We start from the raw sequence: 9952 nt of genomic DNA, 5'->3' as shown, positions 1-9952 counted from the left end.
CTCAGATTTAGTCAAATTATAATTTGCCAAATTTGGGCATGCTTACTACCAGCACTTTGGGAAGAGTTCAGCCATCATGGAGTTCATAAGGATTCCAGAGCCAACCTGAGCTATGTGAGATTCTTGTCTCTTTAAATACCAGCTCATTGAAACTCTGGAGAAACAAAAAACAAGTATCAACCCTTTAATCCCAGTACTTGGGAAGTGTGGGCAGGCAGATCTCTGAGTTCAAGGCCAGCCTGGTCTACAAATTGAGTTCAGGACAGCCAGAGCTACACATACAAACCCTGTCTCAAAAACAAAACAAAACAACAACAACAAAAAAAAAAAAAAAAAAAAAAAACCTAAATAAAGCTGGCCTGTGGTGGCACATTCCTTTAATCCCAACACAGAGGCAGGCGGCTCACTGAGTTCGAGGCCAGCCTGGTCTAGCATAGTCAAGGTACACAGAGAAACCCTGTCTTGAAAACAAACAAAAAACCCTAAATAAATAAATAAACCAAATTGAGTACATACAGTAAAGAAAACCCGTGCCAGGCATGGTGGTCCATGGCTAATCGAGAGCTTCTGAGGACTGGCACTGCAGCTTTGTGCTAGCGTAACTGACTTGCTTTATGGAGTGCTGGGGCCCACGCGTGGGGCTTCAAGTGTGGCTTTGTAGTTCAAGGTGGGAATCCTCTTTCCTCAGACTTCCCAGTGTTGGGATCCCAAGCATGCACTATCACCCTTGGCCTATAAGCTGTTTTAAAGTGTGCAGTGGCATGGGGTAGAATGACAGTTGCACAGCCTTCACTTATCCTCACCAAGACAAGTTTACCCTTAAAGCTTCCAATCTCATAATGACTCCCGCTTAGGTGTAGTGACCCAACCTTGAATTCTCAGGCTGACCCAGAAGGATTTCACCCTGGGCTACAAAGGGAAACCATCTCCAAAAATATGCCTGATGCCAGCCATGGTGGCACATGCCTTAGTCCCAGCACTCAGCAAGCAAAGGCAGGCAGATCTCTGTATGTTTGAGGTCAGCCTGGTCGACATAGCCAACTCCACACAGGGATGCAGCTATGAGCCTGTCTCAAAAAACAATAAACCCAGGCCAGGGATGGTGGCGCATGCCTTTAATCCTAGCACTTGGGAGGCAGAGGCAGGCGGATCACTGAGTTCGATGCCAGCCTGGTCTACAAAGCAAGTCCAGGACAGCCAAGGCTACACAGAGAAACCCTGTCTCAAACAACCAAAATAGAAAACAAACAAACAACAACAACAAAAAAAAACAATAAACCCAAGCCTGGCATGGTGGCTAACAAGCCAGGTAGATTTCCGTGAGTTTAAGGCTACCCTGCATTACAGAGTGAGAACCTGTCTTAAATAAAATCTGGTAAGATGGCTGAATAATTAAGAGCACTTGGGCTAGGAGTTGTGGTGCGCATGCTTGAAATCCCAGCACTCAGGAGGCAAGAGGCAGGTGGACCTCTGTGAGTTTGAGGCCAGCCTTATCTACAGAGTGAGTTCCAGGACAGCCAAGGCTACACAGAGAAACCCTTTCTCAATAAATAAATATTCATGTGAGTATCATTTGAGGCAACCTGAATCTGTGTTCCTAGGCCAACTATGGCTCAGCTCCTTTTGGGTAGGGGAAAAAAAAGGGGCACTTGGTCCTGTTCTGTTCCCAATATCCAGGCACCAGCTCCCAGCTTTCTAACTGCAGTTCCAGAGGATCTGGTACCTGAAGTGGCTATAACAGGCCCCAGCATAGCAAGCATGGCTTGGGCAGGCCTAGCCCTTCTCCCTGCATTCCCTCTGTCTTGCTAAATAGTTAGCTGACATTCCTAAAGCTAGCCACCAAGGTCTATTCCCTTATTTGGCCACTTCCTCCCCCTGAGGCTGACCACCGAGGTCCAGCTATTAACATACTGAAGCCCAGCAATTAAAAGTCCCCCTTTTGGGCCGGGTGTGGTGGCACACACGCCTTTAATCCCAGCACTCGGGAGGCAGAGGCAGTTGGATCACTGTGAGTTCCAGGCCAGCCTGGTCTACAAAGCGAGTCCAGGACAGCCATGGCTAACACAGAGAGACCCTGTTTGAAAAACCCAAAAAAAAATAAATAAATAAAAATAAGTAAATAAATAAATAAAAGTCCTCCTTTTGGCTGCCCTAATTAACATGTTCAGTCAAGATTAACCCATTCATCCTTATACAGGGGGTCTCCCTTTAACAACTGTCATTTGCCTGCAGTCTGTCTCCTCTCTATACAGAGACCATCCTTCGTCCTCTGGCGGCAAATACTCCTGCCTTGTTCTTTTTCCCTTCTTCCCTGTCCTCTACCTCCAGTCCTTTGTGCCTCTGGGGCACATAAATCTCCTTTGTGCTGAGAACTTGGTCTCAGGGCATTTTATTCTGATACGAGTCCTTCTAGCCCTTTTTTGTTTTGTTTTGTTTTTGTTCTGTTTTTAAAGATTTACACTATTCTGCCAGCAGTCCAGAAGAGGGCACCAGATCTCATTACAGATGGTTGTGAGCCACCATGTGGTTGCTGAGAGTTGAACTCAGGACCTCTGGAAGAATAGCCAGTGCTTTTAACCTCTGGGCCATCTCTCCAGCCTGATACCTGTCCATAGAGTGCCTCTTTCTGGCTTCTGATACCATGAATGCATATGATATGTGTACATACATGCAGGAAAATACGCAATGCACATAAGATAAAACAACAAAAATACCAGGGCTGGGCAGGGCACGATTGTGCATGCCTGTTATCCCAGCACTCAGGGAGGCAGAGGCAGGTGGATCCCTGTGAGCTGGAGGCCATTCTGGTCTACAAAGCAGTCCAGGACAGCCCCGCCTACACAAAGAAACCCTGTCTTGAAAAACAAAATAAAACCTAAACAAACAAAAACAAAATACAAAACCCAGGGCTAGAGAGATGGCAAAGGATCCAAGTTCAGGTCCCATGTCAGATGGCAGGATCTGAAACTGTCTTTTAGCATCCGTGAGAACCTGTACTCATGTCTACAAATCCCACCCATATATATAAATAGAAATCTTTTTTTTCTTTTTTTGAGGCAGGATCTCTTTGTGTAGCCTTGGCTGTCCTAGACTCACTTTGTAGACCAGGCTGGCCTCGAACTCACAGCAATCCGCCTGCCTCTGCCTCCCGAGTGCTGGGATTAAAGGCGTGCACCACCACGCCCGGCAATCCTTTTGTTTCTCTGTATAACCCTGGCTGTCCTGGAACTCAATTTATAGACCAGGCTCGACTCAAACTCTGGGATCCACTTGCCTCTGAAATCTGAGTGGTAGGATTAATGGTGTGTGCCACCATTGCCCTACTAGGTTGTAGAGGATTTTTATGTTTTTAAAATTAGCCTGGCCCGATAGTTGTTGGCAAATGCCTTTAATCCCAGAATTTGGGAGGTAGAGGAAGTTGGCTCTCCAAGTTCAAGGCCAGTCTAGAGGAGTGAGTTCTAAGCACATTCACAAGCTTGTCCATTTCATTCTTAGCTTTGTGTGCTTCTCTTACATTTTAACTCCATTCTTTCTTTCTTTTCTGTTTTTTTTTTGTTTTGTTTTGTTTTGTTTTTTTGTTTGTTTGTTTGGTTTTTTATCTACACTTTTTTTTTTTTTTTTTGCCTGTGTGAAGGTGTCAGATCTTGAAGTTACAGACAATTGTGAGCCACCATGTGAGTGCTAGGAATTGAACCCAGGACCTCATAAAGAATGGTCAAATGCCAGGCGTAGTGGTGCATGCCTTTAATCCCAGCACTTGGGAGGCAGAGGCAGGAGGATCTCTGTGAGTTCGAGGCCAGCCTGGTCTACAGAGTGAGTCCAGGACAGCCAAGGTTATACAGAGAGACCCTGTCTCAGGGAAAACAAAACAAAACAAAACAACAATAACAACAACAACAACAACAACAAACAAAGAATGGTCAATACTCTTAACCACTAAGCCATTATTATTTTATATATATAATTTTTTTCTTTTTTGGTTTTTTGAGACAGGGTTTCTCTGTGTAGCCCTGGCTGTCCTGGACTTGCTTTGTAGACCAGGCTTGAGAGAAGAAAGCACAGAGCTGGGGAAGCGTGGAACACAGAGCCGCCAGGGAAGCGTGCATGCGGAAGTGCTATTTAACATCTAAAAAAGCACAAAGCCTTTTAAGGTAATATCAAATGATTTTAGCAGTACAGATGGTAGCAGTACAAATGGCTTATCTGAAGTCCATAAAACTCTTTGAAACCGACTTAATAGATAGTGCTATCTGGTGTGATCCTCCCCTGAAGATGAGATTATACTCCCCTGAGCAAATATCGAGAAGAAAGAAAGAACAAAGAAGGTTAAATTGTGTGTGGTTCTTGAGCCTTTCCCCTTTGCCCTCATTTGGATTTTAGAACCCCACCTTCTCATATCAACTATAAGAAGTCCCTCAGCTCGGCACCTGGGGTCGTTTCTGAGAGCTTTGAATTGGGGATCGGATGCAACCCATCGCCCGGAGCTGAATAAAAGATTCTCTTGTATTTACAGCAGTCTCCGGTATCTCTGGTTCTTCTTTGGAGATCGATCTGGGCGCAGCTTTTGGGGGCTCGTCCGGGATCCCCAAAGGCGTTCCAGAAACTCCTGAGACTGGAGGATCTAATTCCCGGTAAGTGCAGCTGTCTTGGCCACCTGTCTTGTCCTTTTGTCATTTATTCTGTGGGCTCAGGTGAGTGCTGGAAGCAGCGTGAGCCGCAGCTGCTGGGCAACGAGTAACATGGCTGTGAGCGGTCGATGATAGACCCTAGAAGATGTTCTAGGATACTGCTGCCACGGAGGGTCTGCGGGACACCGTAGACCCTAGGGAGGATGGAGAGCCCCAAGAGCAGAACTCTGGGTTCCAGGAGTGGGACGCTGGGTCCCAATAAGGGGTGATAGTGCACCCCAAGGGTGTAAGGCTGGGTCCCCAAGACAGTCTGGTTGACTGGGGAAAAGGAAGCAAGACACTCCCACACTCACCTGGCAGAGTTTGTTGTCTAGCCTTGTGTTTGTCTGTCTGGTTATCTGTGGTAATTGTTTGTCTGGACGAGACTACAACATACATACATTATGGGACAGGCTCCACCCCTGCGCTTGATCCTAGCGCATTTTTTAAAAAAGACGTGTGCCTGCCCACCACAAGAAGGCACCAGATCTCATTACAGATGGTTGTAAGCTACCATGTGGTTGCTGGGAATTGACCTCGGGACCTTTGGAAGGGCAGACGGTGCTCTTAAACCTCTGAGCCATCTCTCAGCCCAGCCTTTCTTTTTCCTCTCAAGAAAAGCAATCTCACCACCCTCTGCAGGTCTGAATGGCTGGTCTTCAATGTCGGCTGGCCGCCGGAAGGAACCTTTTAGCTGGAAAATAATTAAAGAAGTCAAGCGAATAGTTTTCCAACCAAACTTGGGTTACCCAGAACCATTCCCTTACATAGCGGTTTGGGAGGACCTCATATGCAATGCTCCACTCTGGGTAAAATCCTTCCTTCCCCTAACCCCTCAGACCTTACAGAGGTGCTGTTGGTGATAGAAAAAAAAAAGAAAAAGAAACCAGGGTGGAACAGCCCAGGCTGAGGAATTGGTAGGAGAAAACTGCCCAAGCGTCCAACAGCATCCCCCCTCCTCAACTCAGTGCTGCCAGGGATTTGGGGGGGGGGGTCGGTCGGAGGAAGAGGTACTCTTTCCCAGCTCTGCCTTACCCTAGTCTTCCGCGGGCTATGCTGCCTGAAGAAGTAGCTCCCGTAGCTTCGTACGCTATTCAGCCTGGGGAGGTGGTTACAGCAGTAGCTCCGGCAGAAGCCGGACCTGCACAGGGAACTAGAAGCAGGCGAATGGTAATGCCCGAAATAGACTTCTCCGTAGCCCTTCCGTTCCGAGTGGCTGGGCCAATGGATGACCAAGGCAACCAACCTTACCATTATTGGCCTTTGCTACTAGTGACCTCTGTAACTGGGAGGGAAGGCGTGCTAGGTTTTCTGAGGATCCAAAAGACCTCATAGAATTGCTTGATACTGACCTTTTCACCGATCGGCCAACATGGGGTGATTGTCACCAACTGTTACAGATATTATTTACAAAAGAAGGAAGAGAATGTATCCAAGACAGAGGCTAGAAAGTAGGGTCCAGGAAATAACGGAGAAGCCACAACTGACCAGGCCGTTATAGATAACAGTTTTCCCTTACAGAGACCCTCCTGGGATTACAACACAGCTGCAGGTAAGGAGAGGCTCCCAGTCTACCACGGGCTCTATTGGCAGGTCTCAAAGTGGCTGGCAGAAGGCCCGTCAATTTGACTAAAGTCTATGAAGTCAGGCGGGGACCTGACAAAAGCCCAGCTGCCTTTCTAGAGAGAATTATGGATGCCTTCTGGAGGTTGACTCCATACAACCCGGAAGCTGCTGAGCACAAGGCCACAGTTGCAATGTCCTTAGTAGCTCAGGTGGCACCAGACATCAGACGAAAACTCCAGGGTTCAGATGACTTAAAGGAAAAGAGCCTCAGAGACTTAGTAGCCGTGGCAGCCAAGGTACACAACAGCAGGGAGAGTGCAGAGGAAAGTCATTTGAAAGCCAACCAGAAATGCCACAAGGAAATGGCAACTACAATGGAGAAAGTGCTCCTAGTGGCCACCTTGGAACCAGAAGATCGTCACAGACAGGTGGAACAAATGATGCACATCTCTAAAGGTAAGGGGCAAGGCAGGGGAAGACAAAAGTTGGGCCTTGACCAGTGTGCTTACTGCAAACAAACAAGGCACTGGGCAAAAAAATTGCCTCAAGACAAAGGAAAGCCAGGAGATACTCTCCCTGGGGTCAGATGAAAGAGAAGATTGAAGGGGATGGGGTTTGGAACCTCTCCCCAAACCTGGGGTAACCCTTAAAGTGGAGGGGAAACCTGTGAATTTCCTGGTTGACACCGGAGCCCAACACTCGGTCTTACTACAACTGAAGGGCCCATTGTCCGGTAGAAAATCCTGGGTACAAGGAACCACTGGGATAAAACAATATCCATGGACTACTTGAAGAACAGTGGATTTAGGAAGTGGCCGAGTAACCCATTCATTTATGGTGATCCCAGATTGCCCTTACCGCCTGCTGGGGAGAGACCTCCTAACTAAACTAGGAGCCCAGATACATTTCTCCTCAAATGGCGTCGACGTACTGGACCAACAGGGGACCCCAGTTCACATCCTCACTACCACCTTAGTGGATGAATACAGACTTTTCATCCTAGCTGTAAAGCCAGGTGGGGGCATAGAAGACTGGCTGAAAGACTTCTCCCAGGCATGGGCAGAAAGGGGAGGCATAGGGCTGGCCAAACAGAGGCCACCGATCTTCATTGAATTAAAACCTGGTGCAGATCCAACCAGGGTTTGACAATATTCGATACCCTCAGAAGCTAAAAAGGGGATCACTCCTCAAAACCGGTGACTGCTGGAATTAGGAGTCCTCAACCAATGCCAGTCAGCCTGGAACACACCCTTACTTGCCAGTTAAGCCACACACAAACAACTACCTACCCGTACAGAACCTCATGGAGGTCAACAAGCGAGTAATGGACATTTATACAACTGTGGCCAATCCGTACACCCTGCTGAGTGTCCCCAGAATATCAATGGTATACTGTCTTTGATCTAAAAGATGATTTTTTTTTTTTTTTTTTTTGGTTTTTCGAGACAGGGTCTCTAAAAGATGATTTTTTAAAAATATTTTATTTAACTTTAATCTATGTACATTGGTGTGAGGGTGTCAGATCTTGTAGTTACAGACAGTTGTGAGTTGCCATGTGGTTGCTGGAAATTGAACCCGGGTCCTTCGGAAGAGCAGGCAGTGCTCTTAACCACTGAGCCACCTCCCCAGCCCCGATTTTTTTTTTAGATGATTTTTTTTTTAGCCTGTCTCTTGCCCCAAGAAGTCAAGAATATTTTGCGTTTGAGTGACGTGATCCAGAAATTAGAGAAAATGGACAATTAACCTGGACAAGGCTGCCACAAAGCTTCAAAAACTCCCTGACGATCTTTGATGAGGCTCTACATGAAGACTTGGGTGAGTACACGGAACAGCACCCTCAAGTTACCTTCTTCCAGTACGTAGATGCCCTGTTGATAGCAGCTACAGATAAAGAAGGGACGAGAGACCTGCTCCGGATGCTGGGAAAACTCCAATACAGAACTTCCACAAAGAAAGCTCAGTTGTGCAAATCAGAGGTACAGCATCTGTCAGATGCCCTCAAAGAAGCAGTCCTCAAGATCACACCCCCCAAAAATCCAAAGCAAGTGCGTGAATTTCTGGGATCAGCTGGATTCTGTAGGTTCTGGATACCAAGTTTTGCAGAATTTGCTAAGCCCCTTTACACAGCCACAAAAGAAAATACTGGTGGCCGGGCGTGGTGGTGCACGCCTTTAATCCCAGCACTGGAGAGGCAGAGGCAGGCGGATCGCTGTGAATTCGAGGCCAGGCTGGTCTACAAAGTGAATCTAGGACAGCCAAGGCTACACAGAGAAACCCTGTCTCAAAAAACAACAACAACAACAAAAATACTGGTGATTTCACTTGGACAGCTCAACATCAGCAAGCCTTTGAAACCATAAAAAAGGCGTTATTGGGGGCTGGAGAGATGGCTCAGTGGTTAAGAGCACCGCCTGCTCTTCCAAAGGTCCTGAGTTCAATTCCCAGCAACCACATGGTGGCTCACAACCATCTATAATGTAAGCTGATGCCTTCTTCTGGCCTGCAAGTGTACAAGCAGACAACACTGTATAAAATAATAATAAATAAATCTTAAAAAAAAAAAAAGGCGTTATTATCTGCCCCAGCCCTGGGACTCCCTGGTGTTACTAGTCAATTTCAGCTGTTCATTGATGAAAAAAAAAAAAGGAATAGCCAAAGGCGTCCTCACCCAGATGCTTAGACCCTGGAGGAGGCCAGTAGCTTATCTATCCAAAAGATTAGATCTTGTAACAACAGGCTGGCCACTTTGCCTTTGCATTATTGCTGTGGTAGCACTATTGGTCAAGGACGCTAATAAGATAACACTTGGACAGGACTTGATTGTAACCACCCTCCATGCCATTGAGGGGATTCTGAGACAACCTCCAGATCAACGGATGAGCAATGCACGCCTGACTCACTACCAAGCACTACTTCTACATCCACCCAGAGTCACCTTCCAGGAACCAACCTCTCTAAATCCAGCAACCCCACTACCAGACCCGAATCTAGATGCTCCCCTACACAACTGTGCTGAGATCTTGGCACATGCATGTGAGATCTGTGATGCTTTCCAGGATGTTCCCCCAGCCAATGCACACGAAACCTGGTTCACGGATGGGAGCAGCTTCATTTGAGATGGTAAGAGATATGTGGGAGCTGCAGTAGTGTCCTTGACTGCATTCATATGGGCTGAACCCCTTGGGAGGGGGGCAACTTCAGCACAAAAAGCTGAGTTGGTCACACTGACAAAGGCACTGACCTTAGGGGTGGGCCTAAGACTAAACTTGTATATGGACAGTTGGTATGCTTTCGCCACCGCCCACATACACAGCACCAGCTACAGGGAGAGAGTTTATTAACAGCCAAAGGAGAAAAACTATCAAGAACTAAGAAGAGATATCTGCGCTAATAAAAGCCCTCTGGCAGCCGGGCGTGGTGGCGCACGCCTTTAATCCCAGCACTCGGGAGGCAGAGGCAGGCGGATCGCTGTGAGTTCGAGGCCAGCCTGGTCTACAAAGTGAGTCCAGGATGGCCAAGGCTACACAGAGAAACCCTGTCTCGAAAAACCAAAAAAAAAAAAAAAAAAAAAAAAAAAAAAAAAAGCCCTCTGGCTCCCCAAGAAACTAGCAATCATCCATTGCCCAAGACACCAAAAAAGGAAACTCACCCATAGCAGTAGGAAACAACCGAGTTGACTAGGTAGCAAAGACAATCGCATTAGAGGCTGAACCTTCCTT

At 47.1% G+C, this 9952-nt stretch overlaps 1 pseudogene; it reads left to right on the top strand.

Moving 5' to 3' along the window:
• Positions 1 to 6358: 6358 nt before the first annotated feature.
• Positions 6359 to 7648, top strand: LOC127210546 (uncharacterized; annotated as a pseudogene).
• The last annotated feature ends 2304 nt before the right edge of the window (positions 7649 to 9952 follow it).

Source organism: Acomys russatus, chromosome 28 (genome assembly GCF_903995435.1).
Source record: "Acomys russatus chromosome 28, mAcoRus1.1, whole genome shotgun sequence".
Taxonomy (NCBI): Eukaryota; Metazoa; Chordata; class Mammalia; order Rodentia; family Muridae; genus Acomys; species Acomys russatus.
This window is presented reverse-complemented; position numbering and strand designations above follow the sequence as displayed.